Raw genomic sequence first — 15,462 nt, forward strand, 5'->3', positions numbered from 1 at the left:
GGGAAGGGTGCCTGAGCAATTCTTGGTGCTTGATGCCCCCAGAGCCTGCTTCCCGGGAGGTGATCCCTAGGCTGGCAAGGCCAGTTTCTCCTAAGGGTGTGGATTTCTGAACTGCCAATCTAGAAAGACGAGAGCTCCGTCAAGGACCAGATGATTAAGGTCGATGGCTGGTTCCTTGAAGAGTCTCTGCGTACTGCATCCTTCACCCACCACTGCCTCGACTGCCCTCCCCATCCTGCCCCTTAAGTCCTCTACCTCGTCCCCCCTGCTCTGCCTCCTTCCCCTGTCAATGCACCCTAAATCCTCACTTTAACCAGCCCTTCTTCCTAATGGCCTCCCCTTTTAATCCTGACGAACCCTCAGATTGGGCTGCCTGCTGTTGGCTGTGTATTCATGTTGTATATGTTAGCTTTAGGGGTGTGAGTTGCAGGACTGGCCATAGTCATGAGCTGGGGGTGTCAGAGGAGGTGCTGCCAGACACTGAATGGGTCCCCAGGAAATGTTTACTGAGTTGCATGTGTGTGAGAGGGGCTGTGTGGTCAGAGCTGCATTTTGCCACGTGAGCACCTGGGTGGGAATGGTGTGGACTGACATGTGTCCTGGGTAATGGGGGCAGGGGGCACCACTGATGTGGCATGGGTAGTGCTGTCATGTGTACGGTCAGATGAGTACTAACATGCTGTATGCGTGTGGTAGTTGCATGGTACTGCACCAGTGAGCGTTACAGACAGGGGCGACAGACACTTGTAGGTGAGGGCACTAAAACCAGGAATGAAGGATTGCACTTCAAGAAGAACTGCATTGCCCATTGGCAGGACACCTGTTGGGGGCTGGCCTGAGGTTTCCCAGGGCTGACAGACAGGTGGGCATGAGTGCTTCAGAGCTACCTGGGATTAGAGCCTGTCTCGGGCATTAACTCTCTAGCCGTGAGAGGAGCTGCTGAAAGGTATGGAGGTAGGAGTGGCCCTACTTCTCAAAGAGAACACATCTCACCCTCCCCACACAGGCTCTGGGCATGTGTGGACAGATACCTAGGTAGGGCTGCCCCTGCCATGACCCTACTACATCCCTGCATCTGCTTATCAGTTCCTTGGCAACAGCAGCTGGTGAAAAATGTGTCTGTGAGTGGCTGGGGGGGGGGGGGAGAGTGGTCAACCAGGCAGTCTTGAGGGGTATGGCTGGATGTGTGTATGTGTGTGCGCTCACACGTGCAAGGTGGGGGTGGCTTAGGACTGCTGAGCCAGTGCAGACTCTGCCCACCCCCCAGGCCAAGCACCTATCTATCCTTTGTCACCCAACGTTACACACTACCACTCACAAAAGCCATCCCTCAGCACAAATGCACCTGGGCATACCCCGTCTGCGCCTGCACACACAGACACCCACCTGCCGTGACAGATTGTCCCTTTTATGCTCTGCCAGTTACACAGCCGGCCGGCACATGCAACTCCTTACCCTTCATGTCTTCTTGTCTTGGGTGCCCCCTAGACAGTACCATGGCTAGGGAGGAGAGGCAATGGGGGGTGGGGCAGGCTCTCCTGGAACGTATGAGCTGAGGGTCACCAGGCTCGAACATTGCCCTTGTCCCTCTCCCGCCCACCCCTGTTCCCGTCATTGGGGCTGCTGGACTTTCTGCCCACCTCCACTCTGGGCTGACAGGACTGTGGAGGAGGCCATCACTCTGGGGCAGAGAGCACCGTGTTCTTGCTTCTTGCACGTGGGGTAGGCTGCTGTAGATGCTTCGGGATAGAGCTGATCCTTTCCCTGGCCCATTTGTCTCTCTTACCCCCCCCCCCTTCTGCCCATGTTGCAAAAGGCTTTCTTCCAGGACGCCAGGATAAGTATTGACCTGGGTGCAAAAGCTCCAACCCAGAGGTCTGGGGACTGGGAGCAGCTACTTTTGACCCATGTCACATCCTTTTTCCTGCTTGGTGCTGCCACGAGTCTCAGGCTTGCAGGATTAAGCTATAGCTTGGGGTGCACAGCCCTTTTAGGTGAAGGCCCCAATGCTGCCACCTAGGAACCTGTTCTGTGCACACAAACGCCAGGCCCTCTCATGCCAAGCCACCAGGCTCCCATTGTCCCCTCTTCCCAGGAACCCTGTCATTGCTGCCTTCCCTCACCCCAGCCTAGAGGGGGTGGGAACTTTACTCTCTCCCTTGGCTCTCCCCTCTCCTTCACGCTTCACATCTAATCTGTCACCAAGTCATCAAGCTCAGTGTTACTTGTGACATTGCTGTGTCCCTAGCCTTCTCAGCTTCCTCCCATTCCCGTCTCCCACCTGGCTCACCATGGTGCCCCCCCCCCGCACTCATCCCCTCCTCAGCCGAAGGTCTCTGGAAGCGTAATGTGAGGCTCTCCAGGGCCCACAGGTAGAGCCTTAGCTCTGGACTGGGATGGGCATGGGGGAATGAAGGAAACACCTGATCGATGCACCCAGAGGTCGGCTGCATCGCTGGGCTTTGCCTGCTGCTGGGCTTAGCTCTAGCAGACTAGCTGTTTCCAGCTTTGCAGGATGTGGTGCCACCTGGCCTTGATAGTAGGCTCCCTGCTTGGCATCCTAGCTCCTTGGCTTTGTTCTGATCCTGGCTGGGCCACTTTATTGCTACTAGTCTTTCAATCTATCCAGCCTTGAGCTGGAGGTCTCCCCCAAAGCACCCCCAGTTCCTCCTCCACGGGGCTCAGTGATTTGCTCTGGGTAAGCTAAAGGAAGCCAGAAGCCTCTGGTCCTGAAGGTTCCTTCTCCAGTGTTTCCCCAATATAGCCATTGCCTGCAACATTGTATACCATGCTCTCTGCCCCTGAAATGCTCTGAATCACTGCCAGCCAAATGTTTAATGTTTTTCTTCCTGTTCTTGGTTGGAGTTTGGGCTTGCAGATCAGGCAGGGAGGCAGAGAGGAATTTAATCCACTTCAGCAGTGGCCCATCCTTATTCCTGACTGTGAACTTCCCCACCCTGTCAGAGTCAGGGCTGGTAAGGCCAGGCCTCCCATGGGGGCAGGCACCATGTCCAGGACACACATATATGTAGATGCAAGTACATGTTAGGGAACTACCCATAAAAGTGTGCCCGTGTCTGTTGCAGGTATTTTCCAGTGGGTACTATCTCTGTCCTGACATTGATTTCCTTAGAGTAGTATTTTCTTGTGCAAATCGAGTTGATGCCAAGATTTGGGTTTCTATGTATGTCACCAGTGTGGTTTCTGACCCCAAGACTGGGTGGCTGAGCCTCAGTGTCCCTTGCCACTCAGGAGGGAGCTCAGCTTTCTATAATCATTCCTACCAGTGTCCTTTCTCTTACTTGCTGCCCGTGAGGGTCCTCTTCTCTTAGGGGACTTCTGGACTCTTTCTACCATGTACAACAGGGCAGGGGCATTAGAGGCAAATAGAGTTGTCTTGCAATCTATACCTCAAGTCACTGGACAAGTAACGGTAAGTTCCCAGTCAGCTTCCATACCCGTAGATGGGGTCTCTTATTCCTTGGTTAATGGTAGTGAACTGTACCCAAAGTGCATTGCAGCATCTTGCAGGTGCTCAGGGCTTCTTGCTTCTGCCCATTTTTCCCTGGCACTGGAGACAATGCCTTAGAACAAGAGTTGGGCCTTAGGTTGCAGCAGGGCCCAGGCTCAGACACAGGACAGACGAGGCTTCATGTGAACAACAGTACTCTGTATCCATCGTGCTTGGGCTTTTGTTTGGCAGGTTCTTGCCATCACTTTTTGGTTCGTCATGTCCTGGGACCGTATGCCGACTTCATCTCTAACATACGGGTTATGGCTATAATCCCTGGGCAGATGTGAATCCTAGTTTGGGCTCTGCCATCGGATTGCTGTGTGATGTTGGACCAGTCACTCAAGCTGTCTGATTGAACTTGATGGCTTGCCTCAGGCAACTGTCCCCGGAGCCTGGGGTGGCCTGAGCACACAGTTGCAGGCTCTCCCACCTTCACACCTACCTAAGACACCATCAGCCCTGGCAAAAGCTGGCTGTGCTGTCTGGGAGCCAGGTGGGTTGTGGGACAGAGCCAAAGGTGGCTGTATGGAAAAGTAAGGAAGTTGGGTCCTGCTGCAGCTGCCGAACAACTCCAGTATTTAACAGGGACTCCCAGGTCAGGATGCTAGTGTTGAGGGCCTGCCCCCTTTTTCAGACACTGATGTCAAAGGCCACAGGAAGGTTTTGACTATATCCCAGGCAGCTTGGGGGAGTTGGTAGAGGTGGGAGTTGGCAAGCACTGGGGACTGGGTTTGAGCCAGGGCCAGGAGGCATGGGGTTACTTAAGGGTACCAATTTACATAGCCAAGTACACAGCCATCCCTTATCAGCTGCTGCTAGGATCCTGTGCCCTTGACACCCGCTATGGCCTCTTAATCCTCACCCTGGATTGTGCTCCTTCCTGCACCTCTTAACTTTCAGTGTGCAACATTCATCCTTAAGGGACTCATCTTTGTGCCATCGCCAAGAGAAGCAGTTGAGTGTGGTAGGTAGGGCAGGAGGTTCCATCCTTTCGGGTAGGAATCAGGAGAGTCTGGCTGTCTAGAGAGGACAGAGCAGAGGGACTAGATCGAGGTAGCCTAAGGGGAGGGTCCTGTTTTTCCAGGATAGGGTTGGCTTGTTTTTCATTGCTGTTTGGATCTTGAAGGCAGGGCATGTAGAAGCCATTTCCCCCTTTTTAGGTGTGGTTGCTGACAGGCTCAAGTCTAGCCTGGCTTAAGATTATGGGTCCAGAGAGAGACTCAGTGGATTCTGGGGAAGCCTGAGTGGCAGCTGCTCCTTACAGAAGACCAAAAAGGGGGGACTAAAGTCTTCTGGGCCTGTTTTGGTAGGGGAGGAACCCTGAGAATCCTGCCTCCTAATTGGATCGTGGCAGGAGTACGAGGTGAGCCATCGCTTTGACTGGCGAGTCCCCAAAGCCGGGCTTCTCCTCAGTCTGGATGTCTCTCTAGAAGATTCAGGGTCACCTTGAGCTCCAGGCAAATACGCGGCTGATTGGGGAAAGGAAGGGCTAGGGAGTCTGCCTGTATTGACATACCTGAGGGATGGTGCAAGGACCTTGAAAAGGGGTCTCTTGTCCTGGTATCCCACCCTGACCCTAAAGCCAGGTTGCAAAGTGAACTCTTGGTGTCCCTCCCTAGCATACCCACCCAGTATCACGTAAGGGGAGTAGCCCCCGATTAGACTCCACCCTCTCCTAGTTGGGGCGGAGCCCGACGAAGCCGAGACATTGAAGATCCTCCCCAGGTCTGCGTTTCTTTCCCACTCCTTCTCCCCTTCTCTCGTGATCGTGCCCGCTGTGTGACCCGACCCACAGCCTCCAGACCCGTTCACCCCTCCCCGCGACGCGACCGTCAAGGTGGCTGGGGTGGGCGGGGTTCCTGCAGCCGGCGAGGCTGCGGGACACGTGGGCGGCTGTGGCTCGCAGTTGCCCGAGCCAGTGAGCCCCAGAGCCCGGGATGTAATTAGCTGCTGCGGGAGGGGCGCGCCCATCGGGCGGCGTCCGGGCGGGCGGGAGGCCTGCGCTGTAGTCCCCGCCCCGCGCGGCCTAATTAATGCGTGGCGAGCTGGGGCCGAGCCGGGAAGGGGCGGGATCCCTCCGCCCGCCAGCCCGCCCGCGGCCGCCCGCAGGATTAGCGGCTCTTTGTTCAGGGTCTGTTAACAAGTTCCCGGCTGAGCGCTTGGCTGCCGCCTGGGGAGTTCTGTCCAGCCTCCGCCCGGTCTACAGCCCTGTCCCCTACCTTCTGTGCCCCGACCCCTTAGACGTGGGGTGAGAAATGTCGTCCCAGATCTGAGGCAGAAGGATGCCTCCCACAGTCCAAGGGTCTCGTGTAGGCGGAGGCCATCATTCCCATTTTGCAGATGAGGCAGCACCCCACTTGCTCCCAAACCCAGCATTCTAGGCAGGCTGGAGCCCCAGGCTAGAGCTTTTACGCTTTTTTTTTTTTTTTTTTAAACAAAACAAAACAAAACAGGCTTTCTCTATTATGTATCTCTGGCTCTCCTGTTACTGTCTCTCTAGATTAAGCTGGCCTCGAACTCACATTGATCCTCCTGCCTCTGCCAGGATTAAAGGCATGTGTCACCAAGCCTGGCTTCCTAATGCTTTTTCCCCTCTGCTGAGAGAGAACTCTAGAGTGAGAAGAGGAAGGAGACTGTAGACTATAACCACCACTTGTTTGTTTGTTTGTTTGTTTGTTTGAATTGACTTCCTGATGGTGGTAAGTGCTAGGCTCTGCCTGGAGGTCTCATCAAAACCTTGCCATCAGGTAGATTAGTTTACCCCATCTACGGAGGGTACTTGCAGACAATGGCAGCTGTGACCACATTACAGATAGCATCCTATGTCCCTGTCCCATGGGCCTTTCCTGGTGTTCCCTGCACTGCTGGAAGGAAGCTGAAGGCCATGGATTGTGTGGCCCTCCCCTCCTTTTTAGTTCACATCTTGCCACTTGATCCCGCCTGATGTCCTGTGTCCTTATTTCTTACACCTGGAAAAGGCCAGCCAGGGCACAGGGCTGTGATTATAATTAGGGAGTTGGTTCTCACCTATGCCCTGGAGCTTCAAGCCTAAGGGATTGTTCAAAATTACTTTATTATAATGAGGTAAATCCTTTCCATAACTTCCTCCAGATGTTTCTGGGCCATTTCTTCTGGGACTGCACCAAATGGCTTCCCCTTTTAGGTTAAGCCAGGGTACCTGCCTGCCCCGTTTGCCCTTCCCAGGACACATCTCCAGCCTACTCATGGATGTCTCATCCAGTGCAGCTGGGAGCACCCTCCCCTGCTCCTCCCGCTTCCCGGGAGCTCGTCACTCTGACAGTACCTCAGCACCAAGCAGCGTGGGACGCTTAAGTTGCATCTGTGACAAATATTGAAAAAGTCAACTCTCGTTTAAGCAAAAATAGGGAATTTAATGGCAGATATAACTACAAGTCAGGACTAACCAGGGTCTCAGGCATGGCTGGATCCAAAGAGAACAGTGTGATAAGACCCACCCTTCATCTCAGTTCTTTTGGCTTTTTAAAACCACTAATAACCTCTCCCTTCATGGTCCCTAAGTGGCTGCCAGGGACTCCCAAGACTACAGTATCCTCATAGGTCCAGGCTGAGGGGCTAGAAATTGAATATCTTTTCCCTCAGACACCCCACAAATGCTTTAGTCTTCTTTTATTGGTCCAATTCATATGTTCTACCCATGTGAGCCGGTGGTGGCTAGGATGGTGCAGATTGCTTGGGCTTAAGCTACCACCGTCCTGCTATCCAAACTGCTTTTCCACCCCTTGAAGCTTCTTATCCAGGAGGCACGGGTGGGAACAGCCATCTACTTTGTCCATTTACTTCATAACCTCACTGACTACAGCAAGGAGCCAAGCCCAAGGGTGGATTAGCCAGGGCTTCCTGCCTTTCTTGGTCCTCTTCTTCTAAGCTCCCACTTCCCCTGGATGCCTTTGGCATTCCCTGTGATCCTCAGCTAGACCTGCGCCCTGACATCCCTGTGCAATGCCCGAATATCCCTCTCCTGTGGCCTTGCCCTTAGCTAGCTTCTGCTGGGCATGTTGTTCAGAAGCTGAGCCTACTCAGATAGCTTTGACCAACACTTTTTTAGAGACCTTCCAGTCCTTTGGGATCCAGTTCACACACATCTGGACTTCTGAAGACCCCTTCCCTTCAGACCCAGACCAGCTTCTAAGAGTGGTCATGGCTCTTTCCCCAGTAAGCAACAGGTTCTCAGAATGGCTGAGAGACAATTTTCCCAATGTAAATATTTCATCTTTTAAAAAGATTTATTTATCTATTTTAAATATTTCAGTTTTTTAAAAAAGATTTATTTATTTATTTATTTAATGTGAGTACACTGTAGCTGTCTTCAGACACACCAGAAGAGAGCATTAGATCCCGTTACAGATGGTTGTGAGCCACCATGTGGTTGCTGAGAATTGAACTCAGGACCTCTGGACCTCTTAAGTTCTCTTAAGCTGTCTCTCTAGTCCCTGGTGTAAATATTTCTGCCTATTTCAAATGCCAGGTGGTGTCAGCTAGCTTGTGGAAATCAGCCTTCTGAGCCTGGAGGCACTGGTTTCAGTACAGCCTAGCTGCACACCATGCTGACCCCTAGCCCTTTGACGTGCTGACAGAAAAGCAGAAGGTCTCCAGACCTTCCTTGCAGGGCCTCCTGACTGCTGCCAGCCTGGAGCCTCTCCTGTTGTGCCAAGCATAAAAAGTCAATCAGGGGGTGCTGGTTTGGGTTCAGCGCCTGCTTGAGTTAAATCAATTATATAAGCCCTCTGTGACTCAGTTTCCTCACCGAGAAAATAGATGATAAAGGCTTCTCCGAATAGGGTTGCCAGCATCAAGTGAGTGCTTCCATAGCAAATGTTTGGTGGGTATGAGCTACTGCCTCGGCTGTGTCCCTAGCTCTACACATGTATGCTTGCTCTTTAGCTTCCATCTACTGGATGGTGGGTGTGGGAGATGGGAGTCTTGCTTGACAAAACAGGCAGAATGTGTCAAGGCCTGGCATTTGGGAAAGGTACTCATTCTGGGGTAACGAGCACTCATGTGGGGGCTCGGGACCGAAAGCTGAGGAGGAATTATGAGTCATGCACAATGCCTTGGCCAGGCTTGACTTGTGACAGCCTAGAAGCCAAGTCTGGTCCCTGGGATCGCAGAGTAGAGAGGTGGCAGCGCCACCGTCACATTTAAGAGCCAAGGGAAGCTGAGAAAGGACAAACCATTTGATGTCCTAGAGCTTCAGAGAGCCACATAAGCCAGGATCTCAGCTTGTGGCGGCCAGAGAGTCGTGGGAGGAAGTAGAGAGGGACAGGCCATCCTGGAGATGGCTTGTGTGAGAGAGGCCTGCCGGAGCAGACGGTGCCCGTGGGGGGCCGGCAAGCAATAGAGCTGGCTATGTCTTCGAGCTGGGGAGTGACAGGCAGTGAGCAGTGTTTAAGGAAGATTAATCTGGCCGTGCACAGAGGATGGATGGCTGCAGAGAGAGGCTGGAGGCAAGGAGACCAGCCGGGAGGCTGCCGCGGTCATCCAGGCAAGAAATGACAGAGCCTCCCTTCCCAGTGAGCAGGCAGCGAGGCTGGAGTAAGAGAGATAGATGTGGGAGACACTGCTGCATCTGGATGGGGGTGGGGGGCGAGGAGGGGGAGGAGACAAACATGATTCAGAGCTCTGAGCCTGGGGAAGCGGTGTCAGAAACAAAATAGACGGGGAGCTGGGCTGGGGGTGGGGAAGAGTTGTGGATCCGCAGTGGTCACCCCACCTCACCCCATCAGGCTGTAGCCTATGTATGTGCGCAACTGTAACGGGGCTCTGGCCAAGCTGGGTGTTGTAACAGCATGGGCCTAACCTAAAGCCATGTGCTAAGAGAGAAGGCCTCCTAAGGACTGGGGAGGGAGAGCCAGGCTGGTTCACAGAGGTCAGTGGATTAGGCCCGTGTGGGTGGGGGGTACAGTGGCCTGCTCTGTGCTGAGTAGCTGTTTGGATATCTGGGAGGAGTCACATGGGAAAAGGTCTTCCTAACAAGCAAGGCAGAGGTGGCCTTGGCACTGGGAATGTTTGCAGAAGGCCCTAGCAGGACTCAGCAGGAAGAGCGAGGGTGGGTGACCTCAATAAGACCCTGTGGTAAAAGTGAAAGGGGTTTTGGAGCAACACTAGATTCACTCTCAGCCTCTGCTGGTCTAGAGAAGATAAATCCCCCGGGGAGCTGGGCTTGTTGCAGTGATGTGCCAATACCCAGGATTGGGGACTTCTCTGCTCCTCATTGTTTAGATCTCTTAACATACTTTCTCTGCATACAGCACCTCCACACCCCTCTGATGGTGTGCTCCAGTGGGACTGTCAGCTAGGGTGTCCCGATTCTCTCACAGTAAAGAATGTGACCCAGGCTAGCCAAACCACAGAAGGAACCCTGGACACAGTGATTGGTCCACAGCCTAGGATCCATCAATCAGAACCTTCTGACTTGGAAGTAGAGGAGTTAGCAGGCTGAGGCAGAGGGCCAGGATTATTTCCTCCTGTGTGGCAAGAGCTTATACAATGTGTAGAGAGAGGCCAGAACATGGGAGAGTTGGGGGAAGCAGGAGACCGTCTTGGAGGCCCTGAGGCCTCAGAGAGTGGTCTCTGCAGCTCTCAGTGCTGTGAGCTGATCCAGCAACTTCTGGAGCTCGATCAGGGAACTTCCTGCTATACACTTATGCTGGGTGAAATGCTGGGTGTTGGTGCCATGCACCCCTAAATGGACTGATACAAGATCCAGGAGGAAGAAGTCGTCCCCACACAGAGGTGGCCGGGCAGCCCGTGTAAGGGTGCTCAGCCCTCAACAGTAGCTGCTGCATTCTGAGAAATAGAGAGTCCACATGGGAATCCGATCACAGGCTCCTCTTGGTACATCAAAAATATCTAAGCTGGGCCTGGAGAGATAGCTCAGCAGCTAAGAGTGTGTGCTGCTCTTGCGGGGGCCTCAGGTTCAGTTCCCAGCACAGCTTCACAACCGTAACTCCAGATCTCTCTGTCTTTCTGTCTCTATCTCCATCTCTGTCTCTGTGTATGTTTCTGTCTCTCTCTATTTCTCTTGTGTACATCTGTCTCTGTCTTTGTCTGTCTTTCTGTCTCTCTCTCTCTTTCTTACACACACTTTAATTTAAAAAATCAATCTTTTTTAAAATCTCTGAGCCACCGTGAGCCTGCTGGCTTGGCTAGGACTCGGCCGTCACTTTTGTAGGCATCCCTAGGGCCCGTGTGTCTCCATTTGCCGCTCTGTATGCCTTCATTGTCCATGTGTCAGGGTCTCAAATGCCTTCTCCCACATTCACTTTCTGGCTTTGCACATCCCCACAGACCCATGTCCTTAATTTGCCTAGGCAGCCTCCTGCCCTGTCTAACCCCTGCCCTGTACACATACACACACGTATGCATCCACATGCCTTGCTCTCCCCACTGGTGGGTCACACTGAGGCTGCCCGTCCACTCTATGGACAGCGCTCAGTGTAAGTGTGCGGGCCACACACAAGTCCCTTCCTGCTCCCAGAGCTCCTGGTTGGGTTCAGGTGATATCCGGAGCCTGGCTTTGAGATGCAGGCAGGTATGAGACCTGTCCTAAGAAGCAGGTGGTGGGTGCTGCGATCTTGGATCCTGTTCTCAGGAGGACCTGGGGGGACCGGCCGCTGCTGAGGAAGAGCCGGGGTTCTGAGAAAGCCTGAAGGTCAAAGAGCAATCAGTGGGGACTGTGGAGGAGTTGGAGGAGATCTTAGTGAGCCAGGGAAGGTGTGTGTGGATATAGAGGCCACTGGGAACTGAAAGAAAGGGAAAGATATCAGGACTAGAAGGGATGGAAGTCATTCGGGCTTCAGATGAAGACAGAGCCGGAGTGGCAAGCCCAGGCATGGCTGCGGAATACTCTCTGGGGTGGATTCAGAGCCAGCCCCCAGTTCCAGCTCTTTTGAAGACAGAATGGACAGAAAGGACAGGGCTGGGCCATTAAGCAAGTGTATATTGAGCACCTACTGTGCGCCTGGCACTCAGTTAGACACTACAGTAGTACAGGGAGCAAGGCCGCTGCTCCCCTCCCTGGGAGACTCCATGAGGTTGGAGCCAATCCCAAACGAGCAGAGTAAGATAATGTGAAATGGTTTTGTTTGGGTAGAAGGTAGGCAGAGGGGCCACAGGACCACAGGCGTGCTAAGTGGGAGTGGCTCTCTAGAGTCAGGGTCACAGGTGAGAGTGAGCAATCCAGGAAGACTTCCCTGTGGAACAGCATCATAGCTGAGAAGGGACCGACGAGGGGCGGCAACTGCGGGGTGCAGCATTTGGTCTGAACGTGAAATTGTGTGAATGGAGAGACTGGTCAGTAGCTCTCATCTGTGTTCGCTGATACTCACAGCCGCCGTGACTTCCGGAAAGGCACAGTGGAGAATCAGAGTGACTGAGAGTTCCTCTGGGCCACATCTGATCTTGTTAACCGATTTAAGAACATCAGAAGACCTGCATTATGTCACAGCTTGAGCCCAGGGCCAGACACTCCTCTGCTGTGGTTATGCAACGGAAGGAAGGGCCTGGGCCAGGGCCTGGGCCTGGGATGTGTAGAGCTGATCACTAGACCTCGGGCAGGGCTGATGGCAGAGGGCAGGCGTGGGTGCAGGGGGAAGGCCAGGCTTGGGGCTTATGGAATGCCAGGCAGAGGTCTGGGTGCCTGCTGTCTCCCTGCCTCCTCAGATCAAATACCAACATGCAAAATAGATTACAGAGGTATAGTGAAGTCAGACTGTGTGCGTGTGTGTATTAATGTGAAATTCACATAAAATTAAAGTGCACAGTCAGATGACACTTGGAACACACACAGTGTGACTGCCATCTCTGTCAGATAGATTTTTTTTGTCATTCCCAATGAGACCCCATCTGCCACCCATTTCTTGTTCCTCCATGTTCACACCCCTGACAAACAGCGCCCTGCTTTAAGTCTCTCTGGACCTGCCCACGGGGACGTCATGCAAATGGGACCATGCCAACCACGGTCCTGTGTGCTAGCCAGGTGTCCACAGCAAGCATCTTTACTAAGTGAGCCGTGTCGCTAGCCCTAGTGCATTTAAAGAAACAAGATTTTGTTTTCTGACACCACAGAGCAGTGACTGGTGTGGGTGACACAGAACAGTTTCTACATGGGAGAGGGAAGGAACCAAACCAATGAAATTCTGTGTAGCTAGTGGCACCTAGGCATTTCCCACCTTAATAAACTTCACCTGGGGATTCCTACCAAACAAAACAGAAATAAGGTGGGCAGGGAAGGCTAAGGAGAAAGAAGGCCAGAGGGCCCCGGGGGGTGGGGGGCCATGGGGACAGAGCTCTCCACACCAGCCAGGAGGACTCTACAGACTGTCACAGCTGTCACTGGACTAAATTCCCCAGAGAGCACTGAGCTATGCAGCTGCCTGAGGTGGTGGGGAGAGGAGGGAAGCAGAGGTCAGAAGTCAGGTCACGAGAGAAGGGAACACACTTGCCAAGGGGGCTGGAAAAGGGGGGAGGAGGGAAGACAGAAGACCCTGAGCACCTGTGTGCTGAGAGAGACACTGCCAAAGAGCACCTGAGTTGAGAGCCACGTGTCCCGTGTCCCGAGAGAGGAGCGTCCCCAGTCCTGCTTCTAGGAACCCTTCCTACTATACAGGGATGGAGATCCCTTCCCCTCCCCCCTTCCCTCCCTTCTCTCTCTCTCTCTCTTTCTCCCTTTCTCCCTTTCTTTTTGTGATTTTTCACTAATACTCTGCTCTGAAATCCTAGCTTCATTTTTCTGTATAACTGGAGGTGAAAGAAAATCACCCAGAGGTCTAAAGGAAGCCGCCAGCCTCCCGGTCTCTGGCCTATTTATTGCTGGCTCTCACCTTGGGCTGTTGCAGGCCATGCTGTTTTGAACATTTCCATACCAGTGTTTGCTTAAATACCCGCTTTCCATTCTCCTGGCACACTAGAGTGGGGTTGCTGGGTCAGGTGGCTCTCTGCACTGAACGGGCTCAGGAAACACAGCGTCACCCGCACCACTTTATACTCCCAACCAGCAATGCATGGGCTTCCGGTTTCTCGACACCCCGATGCCTATCTTCGAAACATTGAACTCTTGTAAAAGTGTTTTTCTCATCTCACAGTGCACTCCTTTGTTGGTCCCAGAGTCTGCGGGTGGCCTGCCTGCGAGGGAGGCCAACCAGCCCTGCTTGGTATAGGCTTCATGGTGCAGAATGGGCCCGTAGGGACAGCTAAGACTAGCTGACAGTGAGGTTACAGTGAGCTGTCTGATTTCTGGGCCTCCCTTTGCCCCTCCTCGGCAACACCCCCACAAGCCAAGAGCTGTCCTCTCCACCCCTCCATTCCTCTGTGTGTGTATGTGCACATGTGCACACACATACCTACACACACACACACACATGTTTCTCATCACCAGGATAAATGTAGCTACCAACAATACTGGTGCTAATTTGTCAGTACAAGGCTGTGATCACGAATACATTAGCATCTTCACGTGAAAGCATTTCATTTTTTTCATGATTAAGAAGTATTTGTCTTAGGCATTAGAGTGCCATGCTGGAGGCCTCCCGGGCAGCAGAGGGGAAGGTGAGGGAGTCCCCAGGTATGATAGCCTAGTTGCCTGTGTAAGTAGTTCTCACTCCACCCTCCCGAAGCTTCCTGGGCATGGGGTTGAGTGTGGCCAAGGCAGGCAGGCAGGTGGGTAGCAGGGTGACAGAGTGAAGATGGTGGAGCCCAAGGATGAGGACACATCCTCAGATCCAGGCCTGGAACCAGAGCTTTGGGCTTCCTCTTCTCCATTCCTCCATGGCAATTCCGCCTTGCACCAACGTCACATCAGACCCACAGCCGTCCTTCTCTGTCATAGCTTCCTCGTGATGGTATCAGCAACGGGGAGGGCCTTCTTAGTTGCACTGCTTCCTTCTGTATTGTACACCTCTCTCCACTGAAGCTGAAGTTTCTCGAGGACGGGGACAGTGGGCTTTTTTGCTCGATGCTCATGTGTGTGGGGGTAGGTGGGTGGGTGGGTGATGGATGATCTGTGGGAAGCAGATATGTTAATGGGCTGGTTCTCACAGACCCTGACCCTTCTCTCTTCTCCACCACCTCCACTCCAAGGTGGTCTATGCCTCCCTCTCTGGGTGTACCAAGAGCCACTGAGAAAGGTTCCCCAGTGAGCAGACTATCTCCTCTGTCTGTGGTTGACATCCTTCTTGGTTGGGATTTTCCCCTCTTTTTTTTCTGGGGCTTCTAAGCCGGGTGGCTCTCTCCTGCCCCCAAAAGGATGAAGGACATGTTTGCAGGGCTGTGTGCCTTCTAGTACTGACTAGTTTTGTGTGTGTGTGTGTGTGTGTGTGTGTGTGTGTGTGCGCGCGCGCATGTGCACATGCACATGCTTGCACATGTATACTTGCACATATATGTGTGAGCGTGAACCAGGCTCCTCCCCACAGGCCTTTTTGTGACAACCAGGCAGAAGGCTCTGTACCCTTCTCTACCTCCCAAACTCCCATGGCTCTGACCCCACCCTATGTGTCCCCAGGTCAGCCCCTCTCACAAACACACACACACACACACACACACACACACACACACACACACACATACACATCCCAGACTCCCACCCCTCAGCAAAAGGAAAATAACTGGAAGCTTTTATCATTCGGCAGAAGCAACATCAGAAAACAATTATTGTTTTAATTACCTGCTGTCGCCGTACAAGACAGGGAGGTTGTAACGCGTGATGGAATCTTTCATGTTAATGGACGCCAGCCTGTGCCAGGCCACGATTTATGTGGATGCAGCTGGCAACTTCTATCAACCAGTGTGGAATCTCTAAACCCCCTCCTTACCTCCATTCCTGCACCGGGCACCCCCTTTGCCCATCACCTGGCTGTCTAACATGGCAGGGACACCTGCCTTCTCCTCTCAGGAGAGCCTGCAGCCAG

General features: G+C 53.2%; 1 protein-coding gene across 5 annotated transcripts in view; it reads left to right on the forward strand.

Annotated features, from left to right (window-relative positions):
- Window positions 1–15,462, forward strand: part of Unc5a (unc-5 netrin receptor A) — a 60,868-nt gene that overhangs the window by 5,543 nt on the left and 39,863 nt on the right. The gene's annotated exons all lie outside the window — the stretch shown is intronic.

This window comes from Mus musculus, chromosome 13, assembly GCF_000001635.26.
Source record: "Mus musculus strain C57BL/6J chromosome 13, GRCm38.p6 C57BL/6J".
NCBI lineage: Eukaryota > Metazoa > Chordata > Mammalia > Rodentia > Muridae > Mus > Mus musculus.